General features: G+C 42.6%; 1 long non-coding RNA gene across 1 annotated transcript; it reads right to left on the bottom strand.

Annotated features, from left to right (window-relative positions):
- Positions 1-15,857: 15,857 nt before the first annotated feature.
- LOC117098399 lies at positions 15,858-18,727 on the bottom strand. Its single transcript, XR_004443394.1, has 2 exons — positions 18,403-18,727; positions 15,858-16,314 (listed from the first exon to the last, which is right to left on the bottom strand). It is a non-coding gene; the product is annotated as an uncharacterized LOC117098399 (long non-coding RNA).
- Positions 18,728-19,762: the final 1,035 nt, after the last annotated feature.

Raw genomic sequence — 19,762 nt, 5'->3', positions numbered from 1 at the left:
TGTGGGTAATGTGAGATAAAGATTTAGGGTTGTTGCTAAAGTCGAACAAGCCTCCATCCAGCTTCTTTCATACATGAGTTGTAAGAGATCTCAGATTTCGAGCTGTCTTATGTGTTGACTAATCTCAAATACTCTTTTCACTCATTACACTCATCAAACATTTTATTGTCAGTGTTCTCACTGTAATGTGTATTATGAGGTTTGGGTTAAACTTGTTGATATTGGTATTTTGTGCCAAATCAGCAAGAAATTAAAATTGTTTCCAATGTGTCCACATGATTCAAATTATCAAATAATCGAAGAGCCTATTTATCACTTGTATTCAAAATCTGTCCTGTCTTCCTAATGTATTATTGTTTTTTAAAAGTTTAGTTATTATTATGTAGAGTTGATTTAAATGTAGGAATACATATGAGTTTTCAGGGTTTTTTTTAGGAGATACAGTTTAATTTTATTTATTTTTAACTTTATTTTTGACCCATAATTGTCCATATGTATAGGGTATATAGTGATGTTTCAAAACATACACTGCATAGTGATCAGAACAGGCTAATTAGCATATCCATCACCTCAAACATTTATAATTTCTTTGCATTACTGCTTTTTATTCCCCAAAATGTTCTGTGTATAATCAAAACAGTTTCCAAACCTCACTATTTGCTTTCAACCAATGCGGGCGCCTTTAAGTAAACCACACAAACATGTTCCACTGAACCCGAACTGAATGTATCACCAACTCCACTTCCCCTTATCAGCATATCATAAAAGACCCGCAGACACCCCACCGCCACTCAACACAAGGTAAACGGGTGAAAAATGACAGGGGTCACAACCACGGTGGTTAAAATATCTTACACAAATATGTAACCTTGTCAGTGAAATGCTTGCCTCTTCCTGGGCCTTGGAAAAGAGCCCAGGCAAGTGAGTGCACTTGGAGCTCCAACCTCAGGAGCTTCATCCTGATCTCTCTCTGGCAAGGGTGTCTGGAATCAGGGATGGCAGGAACCAAGCCGCGTCGGCGATCCAGGAGGACCTGGACAGGGGAGAGGCAGCAGGGATGGAATGGATGTGGGAGGTAGGAGGCCCAGGAGGCAAGCATCTCAACACCTGGTGAGTGAGTGGATGTGGCAGATGAGAGAGTGACTCAATCAAGTACAAGTCTCAGTGTTCCAGGCTGGATCGGCAGGAAGATGGGGCGTTACCGATGGGAGCAAAGAGGCTGGAAGGGTGGGCTTTTTATATTCCATTACAAGGCAGGCACGGCTTAATTAAGTGCGTCAGGAGGGGATGAGAACTGAAGCTGGCTGAGCCCTCCAAGGATTTCAGAAGGTGATTTGGTGCTAGGAGAAGTGCCTTATTCAGGGCTATTCCTTAGTGCCTGGGAATGCTAAAAAGGAAACCCAGTTTTTCTGACACTCTGTTCTTGTCTTTACCCGAGGCTGCCTCCCAAGTACAACCTTTACCCCACACTAAGCATTCCAAACTGGAGGAAGGTCTTAATTCTTGCTTAAGGAGAGCCTTCCTGGGCAGTTGCTCCAGCAAGTCTTGGTGGGTGGTTCCTGTTATTGATGATTTTATCAGTTGTAGGAAATCTGTGCTGGGTGCTAAGAACATCCATAAAACAGGGGAGGTATTGGGGGGGAAACCTATTGTATTAAGTCCTTTTCTCTCACTTCAGTTCTCCCCCACCCTAAGGCCTCCCACAGACATCTGGGATCCAGTGCCAAAATATGCATTCTAGAGCCTTCAAGCAAAACTAGGTCTTCTGCCAGCAAGAACACTGAATCAAAGCTTTCTGTACCCCACCCCATCTAAAAACCCTTTATCAAACTTTCACCACACTTAAATGGAAGCATTTCAGTCTCTGAAGCAGTTCAATGTGACTGTGACTGCTGCATCTTGAAGGGGATATTCATTCATTCAACAAATGCATTTTAAATTCTGCAATGTGATCAACACCGTGCTAGACACAAGAGACACAGCAGTGAGCATGTGTAGTCACGGTCCCTGTCATCTAGGAGACTTCTCAAATAAATCACAAACAAATGTAAAATTGCAACAATGACATGAAGGAGAGGGACATACTTGGCTAATAAGTATTCTGCCGTCCTTCCCTTTCCTCCCATCTGTACACACAGTGCCTCTCTGCCCCTCAAGAGGTGAAGTCTTTCCCTTCCCTTGAATCAGGGTTGGCCTTGGGAATTGCTTTGAACAGTATACTGGAGGGACACTGAGACTTCTGAGCCAAAGCCTTAAGAGAATGGGTAGATCTACTTCTACCCAAGGAAACCATTGACCATATAAAAAGCCCAACTATCCAGAGACAACTGTGATGTAAAGAAACCAAGCTGGTCTGAGCGAGAGGCTCTATGGAGACAGCAATGCCCAGCCATGTCTCTGCTCTTCAGCCACCCGAGCTGAGACACCAAGCACGTGATTGGAGAAGCCATCTTGCACATTCCTGCCCTAATAAACACACAGGGAGCAGGAAGACCACCCAGTTGAAGCAAGTCCGTACTGAAAAATTGTGAGAAGAATAAATTGTTGTTTAAAGTGATGGAGTTTGCGGGAGGTGTGTTATACAGCTGTAGAGTTGCTGCCATGGGCTCCCAGAGCACCCACTCCCCTGTGTCCTGGACCCTTCACGCCGTGTCTCCAGTACCCCTGGGACTGCTCCCCATACCTGTGTGTTAGTACTAAGTGGTTAATTCCTGGTCCAGAAGAAAGCCTCCATGATCTTGTCCCAGCATCCATTCTAATGGGGCCTAGGTTCTGGTTGGTCGATATCTGCACAGTACCAGTCAAGATTTTGAGTAGCAACCTTGGTTACAGGGTGCTCTCTGGTCTTATACTGATGGTGTTTGACCTCTTCAAAGAGTCTAGTAAAGGAGTCTGTGAGGAAGCGGCACTGAGCTGAGATCTTAAGTGTGTAAAGGTGTGAATTTGGTGGTGAGGGAGAGAAAAGCATGACTTCAGAGGAGTCATGTAGGAGGGCTCTATGGTAGGACAGAAGATGGTAGAAAGAGGAACTGTCTGGACCTTGTAATGCAGGGCACGGTGGATTAGATTAGACAGCACCCTTCCGTAGGCTGGCCAAAGACCTAGGAGAGTCTGACCAAGACTGATGCATGCTGGAAGGTGACTGGCCAGTCCAATCAGGTCCTATCTTTGAAAGAGTTCAAATCAAGATGCACCAAGAGAGCCAGTTGGCCAAGAGCAGAAGTGCAGCTGAGCCACCATAATGGAGACTGGGGCTGGGGCACAGGACACCTTTCCTCAGTTGAGGACTGACCTCCATTGTTGCTGAGAAGCAGAGGTCGCAACCCATAGGCTGGTTGGTTGGGGTGGCCAATGTGACCCTTTTTTTGGGCCATCCACATAGGGTTGCCGGAACAATATTTTATTATTAAATTAGTTGCCAGCATTGAAATATCAAAGGTTTTCAAATATGACTATCTCAAATGTGGGAAATTTTAGAATATTTCTGCCACATCCCTAATTGCAGCAATAGCTAGAGATGAGTAGGAACTACTCACTTTAGATGGAGCATGTATAGTGCACACCAGTGTATTACATGTCCACTGCTCCCTGGGGTGGCTCCAACACTTGAGATGAGTGTGAGTCAGCATGCATCATCCCACACAGGCCCTGCTGCACACATTGGCACTGCCTACCCAGCCTCTGCAGTCATTGGACAGTGTGATCTCTTTTGTTGGGACACTGAGGCTGTTGTAAACCAAAGACCTAATGTCCTCCTGGTTGTCTGTGAAGCGGGGTTGCTAGATTTAGCAAACACAAAATACTGAAACAGAACAACCACCCCCAAGAACAAAATAAAATGGAATGTCCAGGTAAATTTACATTTCAGACAAACAACAAATGATTTTTCAGTGTAAGTATGTCTTCAATACTGACATTTTCTCTGGCCTCTTCGTGAAGCAAAGCAGCATTGGTGCTGAGATGGTGTCCTGGCCTTGTATTCCTGGTACACAGAACCAGGTACATTCCCTACCCATGGCTGCTCATTCTATACCTCCATTGACTGAGGTCACCTTGAGAGAGGCTCTGCTTCTTGCACCTGATGCTCCACAAAGCCCAGGTGTGGATGAGTAGCCCGTCAGAGTAGATTGGCTCAGACAAATGATGACAGACAAGATTAGAAGGTCATTTGGGGGCAGACTGCAGAGGGCCCTGATGCCAGGATCAAGATTGAAGGCGACCCCATGGCAGTGGCATGTCAAGAAGATGCAACTGACATTGTTTTGAGAAACAGGAAGACAGCATTCCTGGGGGCAGGGAGCTCCAAAGAAGGTTGTGGCGATACTGAGGTTGGAAGTAATGAGGGTTTCCATTGGAAGGTGGAGGCTGGAATGGAGAGGAGTTGACATAGGCAACCAGTGTTGTAGGAAGAATCAAGAGGCTTTGGTGACAACTTGAACGAGTTGGTGACACTTCAATGGTTATCGAATGGGGGCAGCACCACTGCCCTGAGCTGTATTTCCCAGGAAGCTGGGAGGGGAGCTGCCCTGAAGAGAAAAGGAACAATGCCTTTTTCAATGTGTTGACCTGGAGGTGCAGTCAAATAGACAAGCCCAGTGAGAGGTTGAAAATTCTGGAAAGTTACAAAAGGAGTTAGGATTTACTGTGTGCTTACTACGTATTTCTTGTTCTAAGAACTTTATATATATTAATTTGTGAAATCATTACTAAAACTTTCTGAGAGATATACTATTTTTATTCCTACTGCATAGATTAGGAAACTGAGTAACAGTGTGGTAACTGGTCTGAAGTCACACAGCTACAGCTGGTAATGTTCCACCCTAGCTGTCCCGTAATGACTGTGCCTCACTTCCTCACAATTTAAACCCAAGGATTCGCTCCTCCACTTTCCTTTTAGCTGATCAAATCAATCTACAGCTAAGAAGAAAAAGTTTTGTATCATATTAGTTAAAATGTTGTAATAAAACATGGACAATAAAGCCCAACATCCAAAATCAAATTAGATTTATACATAAAAAAGAATCAGGCCGGGCGCGGTGGCTCAAGCCTGTAATCCCAGCACTTTGGGAGGCCGAGGCGGGTGGATCACGAGGTCAGGAGATCGAGACCATCCTGGCTAACATGGTGAAACCCCGTCTCTACTAAAAATACATAAAACTAGCCGGGCATGGTGGCGGGCGCCTGTAGTCCCAGCTACTTGGAGGCTGAGGCAGGAGAATGGCGTGAACCCTGGAGGCAGAGCTTGCAGTGAGCTGAGATCGCGCCACTGCACTCCAGCCTGGGCGACACAGCGAGACTCCGCCTCAAAAAAAAAAAAAAAAGAATCAAAATGGGTATGTGGCCACGTGGGACATTTATTTTGTGGGTTCTAATTAGGATGCTTTGATTTTACATCACCATCTCTGTATTTGGTAAGGCCATAGGTGGAGATCAGTAGTGAGGTGAACCAACAATAATAATATGCCTTTGAATAACTTTTTAAATATGATATTAAAATTATTAGCCACAGTATATTAATTAATGAATTCTAGCCTTAATTTAATGCTAGATATCTAATTATAATTAAATTCTACTGTAGTATATCATATTCAATTATAAAATTTGAATCCATGGCAGTTTTCCTATATGGGTGGCTGAAAGTAAACAGCTTGCAAGTAATACAGTTTATCTTTAAGAAATGTTTATTTTTTTCTGTGTAAAATGCTAATGCATTTTCATCAATCAATTTATTTGTCATACATTCTTGCTGGACTGAAAATTGTTATTTTGTCTTTTTGGAGAGAATTGTTGGATCTAAGTTCTTAGATTAATAGCTGCCATTGCTCCCTTGTTTTGGAAACATTTCGAAAGAGACCATTGCATTCCTAAAGTCGGAATGTGGTTAATTCAGCTTTCATACACACAAGCTCTATTGGAAGAGAGAAACTTGAGGGAGGGGAAATTGCATCCCTGGAGATGTAAAGGGCTCATCACCAGTAGAGGAGATTTAGGGCACAGGTGCACAAGACAACTGTTGCCTCTTCCCGCTGAGTCAGCAACTGCGCTTCCAACTTCACAAGCAGCAGGGAGAAATCTGGGGAAGAAAAACATCTTCACTCTTGTGCATGTTTTGGCCTGTTGCTGACTCTGCTACAGGTCATTTGGGGTGTGATAGCAGCCTGGCTCTTTTTAACACCCTGTTTTTTTCCTGGTAATAGAGCAATAAAGAAACTTGGAAAAAGTGATAGCCTGGAGAGTGAAATTCAGGAACACCATTGAGCCATGGGGAGTTCCCAGATCTCCCCAATAGTTTACTGCTGACACTCCTAGTCTGACTCTGAGAAAATTCATTTGTGTGATTATTGATAGCAGGGCTGGGGTGCTTTGGGGTGGACTGAAGACAAAGTCTCTCAGTGCTCTGTGAGATGCCAGTGGGCTCAGGGTGCTGGGTTGTTGAACCATTGAAGGGTAATTGACACGTGCATTTCACAGGCAAATTGGCAAAGTTTTTGTGAACTTGTGCAAATCAGATAAATAGGCTTGAAGTAGATGAATTATGATCAATTCCTGTAACTGAACCTAGCCTGAGAGCTGCAAGAATAAGAATCTCATGGAGAGATCCCGACAGGTTGCTAAACAGCGTTGTATATGTGTGTCTATGTGTATGTGTGTTTAAGAATCCTCCTCCCAAATTGCTATGTAACTTTCAATACTTGTATCCAAATTCTTCTTTCTGTTCTGATGGCATTCCTTCCCAGCTGTTCCCCTACAGCACATCATCCCTTTCTTCTCATTTCAAAACTTTGATAGTGAATTCAACTGAATTCTTTTTCTCTTCTTGGATGCATGATTTTTTTAACCTAGGAAAGAAGGGAGAAAACTTCTTAGAGATTTATTTGAACACTTGATTAAAACAAATCTTTTAATTGAAAATATTAATGGTTCATATTTTTAAGGGATACAAAATTTACTTATTTCACACAAGTTCTATTGGCCACTTGGAATAAAGTCAAAACACCTTTTGGATAGGTCATCTAAACGTCTTTTTTCTTGTACATAGGTTTAAGCAAAACTAGACTGCTATGTCCCTGTTTCCTTGACATCGCTATGTGATGTTACTTGTCTGAAGGCCAGACACAAAATGAGGTGTGTGTGTGTGTGTGTGTGTGTGTGTGTGTGAACATATGGAACTAGTTTTCCTCTCAATGACAAACACATGAGTGGTTCCTATGCTTCCTCCCTGATTATACAGCTTCAAGCACACAGACAATGAGGCTACCCCAAAGCTGTGCTATTTGGGGTAGAGTGGAAATTCTCCCACAGACTCCTTCAACTTCTTTTCTGGTGGTAGCTTAAGAAATAAGATGAGAACAGGAAATAAGTCTCTTCAGAAATAAAAGGTCTAAGTCAAACTTTTAATTTGGGGAAATCTTCTGCAAACTTCATCACTGGACTTAAACTTAGTGGTTCACACTCTAGGGGGTTCTGCTGACTGTGTATTGCACTCTTACCAGCCATGATTAGTATTTTATTTGCTTTTATTTTTTTCTCTCTAGAGTAAGGGGAGGGTAGGAGGCAGCATAAAACTATTTCCAAGTTATTTAAATGAAAGCTATTAAGCAATGGATGATTTGTTGTATTCACATTCTACATTTTTGTTTTTTAAATCTAGGCCATTTATGTTTATTGTGTTTAGGATACTCTGAGAAAATAGTAGGAGTAAAACATTTCACTTTTCCTTATCTAACAGTTTTACATGCAAATTTGGTTAAATGATAGATGATGCATGTTAAGGAAACAAATTAAAAAGTGGTAGTGAAAAGAAAAAAAATTGCATATAGTCTTAGTAAAAGCTGTTAAACTAGCTTTATAAATATAAACTGTAATCACTAACAGATAAATAGCAAATATATTTTAAATGTACTAGCACATGCAGAACCATAATAATTACTGTCCAGTTATACTAAGATGTGTATATTATGTTATATTCCTTAATGGGGTAGTGTGAAGGACCTTTTGCAGCACTTCCTGGTAAATGTGGCATGGTTGGGTAAATGATCATTTTAAGCGTCTGTTTTAAGTGGTAGATGCCTCAGCAGCCTTTTGGTGTTTAGTTGTTTTGGGGGCAGTGAATATGTTCACTTTGTGTTTTATACAAAGGCAGAAAGGAAGAGCTGCTGGGGAGGATAGGTGGGCACATCCCCTTGTAGTCTGGGGCTTTTGAAAACTGCCTTGTCTTCCTGGCAGATTATGATAGGCAGAATCTGTTACCTCCTTTATGGAACACCCACTTCCTTCTTTATCCCCAATCCATGCCAGTTCCTATGACCGAAGAGAATGTGTCTTATCAGGTGCTTGGGGACAGAAAAAATGTTTGAGAAAATGATTAGTATTTCTGAGAGAATTTTTATTTCCAAAAATAGGGGTGTATTCTATCACCAAATATCATTCTGCCAGTCAAGAAAGATAATGTTGTGTGTCTATAATCAGTGATGATTTCTAAAAAATTTATATTTGATACTCAACATGCTATGCAAGATCTTTGCAGAATTCATTTTGCACTGCAAGACTGCTTGAAGTCTCACCCAGAGGGCTACCTCAAGCAAGAAACCTTTACAGTTCTTCTTGTGAACCATGGTAGGAAGAAGAGGATGTAAACATGATTTCTGTTTTTAAGTCACTGAAATAGTTTATTTCTGCTTATTTTAATTTAAACGATTCATCTAAAAGATTGTTTAAGGTGGTATCAAACCCCAGTGATCATGAGAGAACTTACTACTTCTGCCAGCCAAAAGATCTGAAATGGTGCCAAGATGCCCTGGATTCAACCAACTTCAATGATGATCTATCAGCTTTGGAGATTTGGACTCTGAGATTAGAGGCAGCTGTGAGCAGAAAGAAAAATCCACCCCTACCTCCACCCCTCCTTCTTCGTTCTAACATTCCCAGAGAAATGAATACGCTTTTAGTTGAGCCGACTCAGACACAGAGGAGTCAAGGCTGGAGGATTTATTTGAAAAGGAAACCCAAGAAAAATCCTGACACATCTTGAAAAAGCCTCTATAAGTTGAAACATAACTGCAGTCCGAAGTCCTGCCCATGAGATGCAGGTCGAAGGGAGATGGTCCGGGCCTGAAGTGCCTCAATCCACTGATAATTGTTTGTGAATTTGGGTCTGGCTCTCCGACACATGTGGCAGTCTGGATCCCGTAAAGGAGACAGTCCATCTGTGGGGCACAAACAGCTCCTTCTTGGGGGTGGTGGTTCTCGGACAAAATGTAGTATCTCCAGAGTGTAGTACACAATACGGTGTGGAAAGGTACTTTTAAATATTTCCATTTTGGCTTTTCCACTGTCCATTTCTGCTCCATTTATAATGCTTATAAAGATGGATAACTTTAGATTCTGAGGAAAGGGTATTTTTTCTTCATTTTTCTCCTTCAAATGGGAGATAAAATAGTTTATGGGAGACATGTTGAAGAAGGCTGTCAAGACCTGTCCCCCACACTCTCTGTGTCCTATAAACAAGCAGAGTGCTGCATGGAAAACGTCTTCTATCCTATGTAGCTGGAATAAAAGAAAGGGAAGGAAAACACCCCAGCTGCCAATTCCCTTGCAGTCATAAAACTTGAGAAGTCTCTGTTGTCTGTTCTTAGGAAACGGTGTGAATTCTTTTTGGAGTGGTTATGTTCAGGAGACCCAGAGCTGAGAGGGAGAGGACTTCAGGAAGTTTATGCAGTGTATCCTTCACTTGCGCAGGAGGATAATCTATAAAAACAAACTGGACTACATGTAGGCGTGCATGGAAATGAGTATTCCTGAACATACTGAAGTCGGACTAGTATAATTAGTGATGGCTAAGTGCCCTTGGGCCAAGAGGGAGTGATAAGGGAATGGAGACCCTTAGGGCTGATAATCCTGGGGAGAAAGTGCTATTTGGCATAGGATGAAGCAAGAGCTGGGCCATAGCCTGAGTGAGTGGGGCCCCTTATTCTCATTCTCTCTCTCTCTCTCTCTCTCTCTCTCCCTCTCCCCCTCTCTCTCTCTCTCTCCCTCCCTCCCTCCCTCCCTCTCTCTCTCTCTCTCTCTCTCTCTCTCTCTCTCTCACCTCATGGCAAAAGTCTGCACTCCAGAAAGAAGATAGGAAAGTTGGACTTTGTGACATGGTGTCAGGCTAGGACACAGGAAGGGGGACTCCTGGGACTTGTAGAGGATGAGCCTGTTGGCTGGCGATTAAGCAGGTTTACCTATTAAGCAAGGTCATCCCTAAGGAAGATCCTATAAGGTACTTCCACGAGTGCTCAGGCTTTTTGGAAAACAAACTCCAACAGATAGTGAGCATCTTAGTCGCTCAACTGAGTGATCAGGTTATGAAAAGGGATTTAATGTTTTCAGAAGTAAATGGGCCAGTGTTCCATGCATCTACTTTCTCACCCCAAACCTCTCTTCTCACTGCTAGTGAGAAGCTAACCTCTTAGGCTGAAGAGTCTTGATTTTATCATTTTTCATCTTGCCTCTGTTGCTCCCTATTGCTAAGAGAACACAGTTATATTTCTCAGGTCTTCTCTTTACTTGCCCCACAGTTGATGATTCTGTAGTGGATGATGCGGAGAAGGAAAGCAAAATAATCTAACATATACTAAGAAGGGATCAATTGTCCATGCCAAACACTTTGCCTATGTTTTTGTACCTGTTCCTTTTGGAAATTATGATACATGAATATTATTATTCCTGTTTTACAGATGAGAAAACCAAGGCACAGAAAAGCCAAATTACGTGGCTAAGCACAGCTCACTCTTGAGGGGAATACCCATGTATTAAACGTAGAATCATCTTCCTCCAGAATACCTGCTGTGTTTTTTTTTATGCCATCTCCCTGCATTTCACTCCTGGGCACTTTTTCAAATTCACTCTGGAGAGATGAGTACACATTTAGCTAGCATGCAGGAGCAGGATAGGTATGCAGATGTGCAGGTGGTTTACAGGAGCAGGATAGGCGTGCGGATATGCAGGTGGCATGCGGGAGCAGGAGACAAGGCTGGAAGCATAGTGAAGACTCATCTCCCGGCCTTTTCTGACTCTACCTCCTGCCCCCTCCTCCCAGCCTCCAACAATCTCCTGCCTCTGAAAGAAGTCACAACAAGGGATTTTTCTCTTGAGATCAAACCAGTGATCCATCCAGCTCTGTTTCCTGCCTCTTCAGTTTGGCTGAGTCATGACACTTGAGCAGGAGACAGAAGGCTCAGCAGCCCCTAAGGCGAGCAAACAATATTGCATATTGTAAATGGGATGAAAACGAACCGGCTGACCCCCAGACCCATGTGTGCCCGAAAGCAGGAGATTTAATGAAGCAAATGGCCAGGTGAGGTCACAGACCAAATTCCAGGCATGTTTTGCCCACACTGGCTTCAAGGGTCTCCTTGCATTTCCCTGTCATATTTATAGACACATCTGAATCTCATTTTTAAAATTCCAGCCTCTGAGCTTTGATATATTCCTTTCTAATACTTTTCTGCTGTGGCCTGAGGAGCAAGAGGGGACATTTGCATCTGCCTTGCAATTAAGGTAAACAGGAGAGGAAAATTTTAAACAATCTTTAAAATTACCTTAATAACACTTATAACACTGGAATCTTAAGGTACAGGAAGAAAAGCAGCTTTTATTTTAAAATATTTTCTTATGTCAGATGAAGCTGGTTTATATCCACAACCCTGCCTTTCATGTCATCTCTTATTTTCCCACCACTTAAGCATGCCGACTGCTGCCACAAGTGAGATCCTCTGCCCTACCAGGGCTAATGGTTCACCAGCAAGGCAGGTCACAAGAGCCATGTCAGTGGCTGGGCGGGCAGATTCTGGGTCAGATACGGAAGGAGCAGAAACTCAAAGGACCTGATGTCTTATAAGGCACTCAGCTCTGGCTCTGAAAGTGACAGTCTGGGAACATACTGGAAATGTGGGGAGCCAGAGCAGAGGTAGAGCTTGCATGGGTATGGAAGCTATAATCATGGACCAACCTCCAAAGCTGCTTGGATTAAAGATCCATGGTGTAGGTCCTGAGGTGAGCAGGCCAGAGGTTGCCCCCTTGCCTCTGTAGTGGATCCTCTGTGCTGTACACCCAGCCATCCAGGGCCAGGCCAGGATCTCCTGCAGGGCCCGGAGAACTTGATACTGTTGGTGCAATTGTAGGATTGAGTCTTTTTTTTTTCTTTAACTTTTCCCCTGCTTCTTTTTTGCCCAATGTGTGAATTTTTTTATTCCTTTCACATCTCTTCTGCACTGATTTTTTTCTTTTTCTGTGAGGCTGAATTAAGTCTGGCCTACAGGAGGTGTGCAGAGTTGGCTGAAATATTGAAAAGAGCAATATTCCCTTTTCCTCATGCCTTTTTTGTTTTTTAATGGCATTTGAACACAAAAGGTGGATCTCAGGATCTTGCCTGGAACTTTTCTCAGATTACCAGGGTTGCAATACAGTGGCTGAACTCTGAGTCATTTTTCAAGCCCTTCCCTGAGAGCCAATACCAGGCGTGCAGAGTCTTCTCTGATGGCGTGCGGAGTCCAGAATCAGCCCCTGGCGGGATTGAGAAGAAGGGCAGATTCGCCTTGGGAGGGGTGGTCAAGGTTCAGGTTGATTACATTGGCATTTCTCTTTGGAAAGTTGCAAAGCACTGACATTAAAATATCCTCCCTGTTAATTAAGAGTTTTCATATAACAGGGGTAAAGAACTTTAATGAGCATCATGGCACCCTGGTCGCTGAATTAATGACTAAGTGAGGGGGTCTTGGGCTCCAGGCTTATCTGCCATTAAGCATCTCTGAGCTGGCAGGAGGAGCAAACTGACAAGAATCACTGTGGAAATGATTGAGTTTCTCAAGCAGCCTGTGTTATTTTAATTAGACCAGGATATTGAGAACATGGTGCATTGATAAACTGGAGAAATAATGAAGGTTGTTTCTTCTCCTCTCATCTCTTTCCACCCCCTTCAAATGAAGCAATTATTTCTCTGACCTCAGGAACTGCATTTCAAAGAGGTCTGAAGACAGGCTTAGGCCTGCTGCTCCACTGAATTCTGTGGTGCCCAATTACTGACCTCAGGAGTCAGCATTCTGAAGATTAGAGTCACGGGGAGTTTGCTTCACAGACTCACTTCTAATAATATACCTTCCATGCAGACACCATTAACCTGCCTTTTCCAGTTAGCCAGTAAGGTACATCGAAGGGCAAAATTGTTATCAGCTCTCCGGGGGTCCGGCCTCTGGCTCTAATTAGAAACAGGGGCATCTGCAAGGGAAAGTCATAAAAGCACCTAGTGAGTAAAAGCTGACAGTGAATGAAGGCAAGGTGAGAAGTCATTCAGGCCTGGAACCTGTAGACATAATACATCTTTGGTGCTGAAAGAATCACAGCTCATTTAGGCTACCCAGCATTTTAAAGCTTAGCTCTTCTTTTCCTTGCCAGTTTTATTCCTATAAACTGGTGAGGACACAATGAATCCTTCTCCTTGCCCCCAAACCTGGAGACCTTAGTCATTTAGTTGAATTAAACACACATTTACTGAGAGCTACAGTGTGTCAAACACCACGTGGGTGGATAGCTGGCCTTTCTCCATGGGGTTCCCTGAGAGAATTGAACCCTAATGCCCAAGGCATCTATAGTATATCTTGATGTTTTTCCTACCCATCTAGAATGATGCTGGCTACAAGGTATCCTTGGGAGTGAAGCAAGAGAATAGGGTCTAGAGGCAAGGAAGCTAGGCCGATTTGAGCTGACTTCTTAGAACTAAACCAAAAGGAAAACCCCAACTTTCCACACTTAAGTAACAGAAGGACCAGATGCTACTCCCTTTGCAAAGCACCCCCACCGCCCCCCACCCCCCCCACACACTCGTTTTCTGTGTGGCGGATAGAAAACGGAAAGTATCTCTAATTGGTTGTTTTCTGCACCAATCAGACGTTGGCATAGGAATGTAACTTTGTAACTTCATTTCAGCCTCTGACTGGTTGCTTTCCACAACCAACCAGACTGATTGCAGCCAAGTCTTCATTTGCATAGAAGTTAACCTTGTTACTTCATTTTAGTCTCTGATTAGTTGATTTCCACAACCAATCAGATGCTTGCATAGGGTGTAACCTTTGTAACTTCACTTCAGCCTCTGATTGTGGGCCATGACTTGATTTACGTAGGATGCACACCAGGTAACCAATGGGAAACCTCTGGAGGGTATTTAAACCCCAGAGATTTCTGTAAGCTGGTGCTTGAACCCCTGTGCTCAGGCCTGCTCACACTCTGTGGAGTATACTTTCATTTTCAATAAATCTCTGCTTTTGTGGCTTCCTTCTTTCCTTGCTTTGTTTGTGCACTTTGTCCAATTTTTTTGTTCAAAAACACTAGGAACCTGGACATATTCAACTGGTAACAGCAGAACTGAGAAAATAGTCACCCATTTTCTACAGGGCTTAATTTCCTTGGGTGGCCCCCACTGACAAAGGCTGTATCATAAACGCAGTTTCTCCTCTCCCACTCGTCCCATTCCAGCCAAAAACGAAAGTAATGGTGTGAAGTTTTGTGATAAAGTCTGGAGGAGGGGCATGTGCTCCCTCAGTGTGGATGAAGCAGTTAGCTTGGTCAGAGAGGCTAAGACAGTTAAGGGAAGTCTTCCTAAGGGAGAAACATTTACACTCCTGTCTGGAGGAAGAATTAGAGCTGGTCAGAGGAGGGGAAAATAAGTTCCTGGGTGGAGGGAAGAGTGTGATAACATGAGTGAAGGCCTTGAAGGAGTCAGAGGGTAGCTATTCCTGGGTGGACATTTTGATGACCAGTGATCCTTCAGCATTGGGCACATAGTCTTTATGGCATGACACAGAAGATGTTCTGTAAATGTTGGCTGTTAGTGGGAGGATGGTGATGATGGGGAAAGGGTTGGGAAGGAACACGTCTGGATGTGTTAATAGGAACTTTCCCAGCTGCCTTAAATAATTTGGGTTTTATGCTAAAGTTGCCAGGAGCTGCGAAAGGGCAGTGACACTGATTATGTAGCTTCTTAGTCATGTGCCTGAAGTATGGGAGGGAACCAGGCATGGGGGCTCATGCCTGTAATCCCAAAACTTTGGGAGGCCGAGGTGGGAGTATCACTTGAGGCCAGGAGTTTGAGACCAGCCTGGGCAACATGGTGAGACATCGTCTCAACAAAAAATTTAAAAAATGAACCAGGTGTGGTAGCATGTGCCTATAGTCCCAGCTACTAGGGAGGCTGAGGTGGGAGGATTGCTTGAGCCCAGGAGTTTGAGGCTGCAGTGAACTATAATCATACCATTGTACTCCAGCCTGGGTGACAGAGCAAGACCCTGTCTCAAAACAACAACAGCAACAACAACAACACAAAACAAAAATAAGTACTGGAGAGTATATAAGTGCAATACTTCCCCAGAGAGTAAGTCTTGCAATTATGCTGATGACAAACAGGTACCTATTTGAGAGGCTGGTAACCCACGCAGAGCCCACGTCTGTTGGCCATCCTGAAGTTCTCTTCTCTCCCTGGGCTCTCTGTCTCCTTCCCTCTTCTCCTCTCCATCCCTTTTCCTACTCCTCTGCCTTTCTTCAGGACCCTGGCCATACTTGGAGAAGCAGCCTCAGATCCTAAGGTCTGGCAGTTTGGGAGAAAGCCCCAGGTTCTTTACATTCTGTGATAGAGCATCTGTAAGATAGCTCTCTCATCCTGTAGCATAATTTTGATATGTTATTATGCTTGGGACCTTTATTCAACTTAGTATTATTCTATACTTGTCCTTTTTGACATTTATCATCTTTCCGCATGTCCCAAGTAGTTAACAGCAGCAGTTGTAGTAGGGCAATGAGGTCAGTGAGAACTTCTCTCAAAGTTATTAATAACATAATTAGATTAGTTTTATTCTAAATATTCATTGTATAATGAAAGCATTGTAGTTACAAGTTATTCTTTTTCATGTGAGGATTTACTTTCTCTCCAATGCTCTGGAATCTGGGTTTTTACAAAATTCACACCTCATTTCTTCCATCAGTTAGATTCCAACACACTCTAAGACTTAGAGAATGGTTTTCAAACTGGGGCCCCTGGTGGACCCCAGTTTGATGCATGTGGAAGGGTGTGAAGGGGACAGTGGGGGAATGCAGGTTCCAGGTTCTCAAATCCCTGCTTCAACCCCAGCGTTGACCTCAGGGTTAGATTCCGCTGGAATGAAGGACTCCACCGTTGACCAAACGTTGAAAAGAGAGTAGCTCAAGGTTGACAGCATCGAAGTAAGCGAGGAGCCATTAGGTGTCAGTACCATGAAGAGTGTGTTGTCTTCAGCCATAGACCTAGAAGAAAAGCGTCTAAGAGTCTGGGAGCCTTGGAGTCACTCACTGCTGCTGCATTTTAAGGACCTGTAATAATTCCCCACCATTCTTTGGGGAATCCTCAAGACAAACCACTATGAGATTTAAGAGATGAATCGAATGGAAGAAACCAGCCAGCATTTATTGGCATCTCCTAAATATTGGGCCCTGTGCTGAAAGCTTTACATATGTAATTCCATACTTTCCTTAGAAACTGTAGGAGAAAGGTTTGGGAAAGAAGAGAAACATTATTGATTCTAAGTCCACGTAGCTCCTGATGGAGCACCGACAAGCCAGAAAGAATGTGACCTTACATTCCGTAACTTGCAATGACTATTGATTGGAAAGGTCAAGTTAGAAGCAAGGTCTCCAGATGCTCCAACTTGCCATTGGCAGGATTATTAATCATAGAGGGTATGAAACAAGGCTGTGGAAATTTTAGAATTGAGGTTTTCAAACTTTAGTCTATAAATATCACCTGGGAACTTAATAAAAATAAAAACTTTCCGTCTCCACCTGTGAAGATACTGATCTGATAGGTCTGGAGAAGGGTCCGAGAAACAATATTTCGTTATGTGGTTGAGAAGTGCTGGTAGATTATGTGGATAGGAAGGCAAAATAGCCTTCTATTAAACCTGGAAGCTGGCTTTGCTCAAGTTTGTTTGCATCAGAAAAAGATATGACTGCTAATTGATTTGGAAATCAGAGTTGTTGGATTGATTTGCGTTTGGTTATTGTCCTGCAAAGCATTGGTAAGTGAGTGTGGCTAGAATTCTTCAAGATGGTGCAATATCTTCAGCATCTATATTAGCATAATAGAAATGTTCTTACCTCCCTTTTTCTATTTTTCTTATAAGCTACAATGTCTGATGGCAAGTAATTAAACATTCCCTTATAGCTGATTATTTTGTGAAGTGTATCTGTCCATACAACTAATTCAGCCTTGCAAATACATTCCATTTCCAAAGTCAATAAGCCTGAAGACCGTCTGGGGAGATCCTTCCTTCACCATGAGCAGGAGTCCTTGCACCCCTGTGCCTTTGTTTGTTTCTTTGGTATAGGATGCCCTCTTCGCCTTGTCAGATCTTATTGATCCTCAAAGGCTTATTGAAAACGTCATGTTGTTCTAAAGCATTTCCTGATTTGCCTCTTCTGCTTCCTTTTTATTGTATAGTCAAATAGGGATTTGCATTATCTTTGAATATGCAAAGCTTGTGGTTATAATTCTTTAATGGTGCATATTTTTTTCTCTTTTACATTCAATTTGTATTGCTTTATTAAATTACTAAAAATGCTTATTGTAATACAGTCATTTGTTTCTTAATGGTGGGAATATGTTCGAAGAAATGTGTCATTAGGCGATTTTGTGCCTACATAATGTTTACTTATGCAAACCTAGAGGGTATAGCCTAATACACACCTAGGCTACATGGGCCAGCCTGTTGCTTCTAGGCTGCAAACCCATACGGCATCTTACTGCATAGAATACTGTGGGCAATTGTAACACAATGTTAAGTATTTGTTTATCTAAACATAGAAAAGGTAGTGTGTTGCAGTGTAAGAGCAGGAGTTAGCAAACTATAGTAATGTCTGCTTTTGTATGGCTCACAGCTATAATGTCACTAGGCAACAGGAATTTTTAGCTCCATTATAATATTATGGGGTCATCATCAATATGTAGTCCGTTGTTGACAGAAACACTGTTGTGTGGCATGAATGTGTTTAAGTGCTAAAGAAGCATATAGAATAAAAAGCTAAGCCTCTGTCATCTGCATCAGTTCACTCCCCACTACAGACCTTTTAAAAATGTGTTTGCCAGTAAAATAGAAGGAATAAATTTAAAGTTTGATAACAGTGTAGGATAACTATACATAAAAAATGTATTGTACTCAGGTGATGGCACCCCAAATACCCTGACATGATCACTACCCATTATATATACATGTAAAAAATTTCTTATGTAGCCCATAAATTTGTACTAATAATTAAAATAAAATATAATATAATGTATTTTCAATCTGCATCTGTCACATAACTACCCCTTCCTCCTAAACACACACACAGACTTACTGTGCTTTTTAGAGGTTTCATCTATTGCAAAGTAGGCTTCCTGTCAGCTGCTGCAGCACATACGTGGAATCGCAAAGAATGTTCAGTCTGTCCTTTAATTTGGATTTAAACAATATGATGCTTCCATAGAGAAATTCACAAGTGGATTTCCTAGTTCATCCATGTTGTCCTGATCTCTTTGAGGACACTGGTGTTATTTCCTGGTTCTTCAGGTTCCCCTTACGTGTAGTCTCGCAGTCCGAAATGAAAGTGGCCCCTTACTCTCATGCTGCTCTTTTCTCTCCTCCTTGGTCTTTCTCTTTTATTTATCTCACCCAGCGGTTGACAAGCCTTTCCTGCAAAGGGCCAGAGAGTAAAGATGTTGGGCTTTGGGCCATGTGGTCTCTGCTGGACCACTCAACTGTGCTGTTGCAGTGCCAAACAGCCATAGACTATGCACAGACAAATGCGGGCGTTTGTGTTCTGGTGAACCTTACTTATGGACACTAAAATGTGAATGTTAAATAATTATTACATCACAAAATATTGTTCTTTTAATTTTTTTCCAACCATTTAGAAATGTAAATAAAGCTCTGTTAACTTGTTTGCCTTACAGAAACAGACAGCTGGCCACTTTGACCCAAGGACCAGAGTTGCCACCCCTTGCCCTCCCCCAAACTCTCATTTCCTATTCTATACAGTTTTTGATGAAAATGATAATAATTTTCTATTCCCCCTACAAAGGATGGGGTAGGGGCATGGATCTTCAGATTCTGAGGCTCTAGGAGAGATGGCGAAAGAGGTCCTCAAATTGTTCTGGGCTTTAGGAAAATATCGTGATGGCAACAAACAAAAACAGTATTAGATCTTCATATCTTTTATCTTACAGTGCTAAAAGAGTGTATGCTTGCTAGTCTGGAGTTAAAACATCATTGTTTATTGTACATATTTTATTCTACTTCATTAGCTTAGCTTTCTGAAAATAAGGACTTTGAAAACTCTATTGTCTCTATCTGAATGCCTGGTACAAATTCAGTGGTCAAACCTCTTGAACAGTTCTTGGTATCTCTATTAACCCTATACTTCTTAGCCATTACCCTTTATCCTCCTATTTCTACTCCTTTCTGCTATTCCACATACAAATCGGTAAGTAGAAAGTGAGGGCAGGTGTGGTGGCTGACAACTGTAATCCCAGCACTTTGGGAGGCCATGGTAGGCAGATCGCTTGAGGCCAGGAATTTGAGACCAGCCTGACTAAGATGGTGAAACCCTGTCTCTACAAAAAATTACAAAAATACAAAAATTACCTGGGTGTGGGGAGCATGCCTGTAATCCCAGCTACTAGAAGGCTGAGGCACTAGAATTGCTCGAGCCTGGGAGC

Source organism: Trachypithecus francoisi, unplaced genomic scaffold (genome assembly GCF_009764315.1).
Source record: "Trachypithecus francoisi isolate TF-2019V2 unplaced genomic scaffold, Tfra_2.0 Lachesis_group16, whole genome shotgun sequence".
Lineage (NCBI taxonomy): Eukaryota > Metazoa > Chordata > Mammalia > Primates > Cercopithecidae > Trachypithecus > Trachypithecus francoisi.
This window is presented reverse-complemented; position numbering and strand designations above follow the sequence as displayed.